Source organism: Gossypium arboreum, chromosome 2 (genome assembly GCF_025698485.1).
Source record: "Gossypium arboreum isolate Shixiya-1 chromosome 2, ASM2569848v2, whole genome shotgun sequence".
Classification (NCBI taxonomy): domain Eukaryota; kingdom Viridiplantae; phylum Streptophyta; class Magnoliopsida; order Malvales; family Malvaceae; genus Gossypium; species Gossypium arboreum.
Window position 1 is genome coordinate 11,010,957 of NC_069071.1, and position 1,385 is coordinate 11,012,341.

General features: G+C 39.0%; 1 non-coding gene across 1 annotated transcript; it reads right to left on the reverse strand.

The window, feature by feature from the left end:
- Positions 1–488: 488 nt before the first annotated feature.
- Positions 489–594, reverse strand: LOC128289928 (small nucleolar RNA R71). The gene has a single exon (XR_008279569.1). It is a non-coding gene; the product is annotated as a small nucleolar RNA R71 (small nucleolar RNA).
- Between the last annotated feature and the right edge of the window lie 791 nt (positions 595–1,385).

Genomic DNA, 1,385 nt, shown 5'->3' on the forward strand with positions numbered 1-1,385 from the left:
TAGCTTACGATACACGGAGAACGAGCGAGAAGACGATACTCAACCTCCAACCGACGAGATGGCCGAAAACCAAGGCAATCAGTTACCTCCTACAATTGCGGCTAATCAAAATCCTGCTCCACGTACTATGTATGGTTATGCTAAACCTTCTTTAACAGGAACTGGATCTAGCATAGTTAGACCTGCTATAGCTGTAAATACTTTTGAATTAAAACCTAACACTATTCAGATGATACAGCAGTTTGTTCAGTTTGATGGTTTGCAGGATGAAGATCCCAACGCATACTTAGAGAACTTTCTGGAATTTTACGATACATTTAAAATCAATAGCGTTTCTGATGATGCCATACATCTTCGGTTGTTTCCCTTTTCACTGAGAAACAAAGCTAAACAGATGGTTGAACTTCGTTAGCACGAGGGTCTATCACTACTTGGGAACAAATGACCGAGAAATTTTTATTGAAATATTTTCTACGGCTAAAACAACTAAATTAAGTAATGATATCTCTTCTTTTGTGCGATGGATTTAGAAACACTTTACGATGCATGAGAGAGATACAAGGACTTCTCGAGAAGGTGCCCTCACCATGGGTTATCGCTTTGGCTTCAAGTACAAATATTCCACAATGGCACGAATCCTCGACTAGGCAAATGGTTGACGCAATCTTGGGAACCATCAATAATAAAACACCTAAGATGCCTATGAATTTATAGAGGAGATGTCATCGAATAACTATCAGCGCAAGTTATGAGGACAAAGCCAACGAAAATAGCCGACGTTTATAACATCGATTCACCACCATGCTCTCTAATCGGTAGAACTTTTCAATAAGAAGATTGACGGTTTACTTTGTTCTACGCAGTACATCCAGTAATGAGGTGTGACTCAAGTGGCGGAGGTGTGCATATAGAATACCAATCCTTCAATTCTACAACTGAAGAAGAACAAGTCAACTATATGGGTAACAATAACTTCCGATCTCAAAATAACCCATACAGTAATACTTATAATGCAGTTGGAGGAACCATCCAAATTTCTTCTAGGGTGGTCAAGGGAATCAAAAGCCACAAAATCCTCGGTTTCAACAACCACCTTATAAACAAGAGAAGAAACCAAACCTTAAAGAGATGATTTCTAAATTCATCTCGATTATCGAAAACCCATTTCCAAAATACCGAGACAGTACTTAAGAATTAACAAGTATCGATCCAAGGACTCGAAACTCAGATAGGCCAGCTATCAAAACTAATCTCCGAATGACCACAAGGTAGCTTACCAAGTAATACTGAACCTAATCCGATGGAACACTTCAATGCAATTAGTACTCAAAATAAGGAAGGATTCATTGCACCTGAGCCAGAATTACAGCAAGACAAAGCGATGA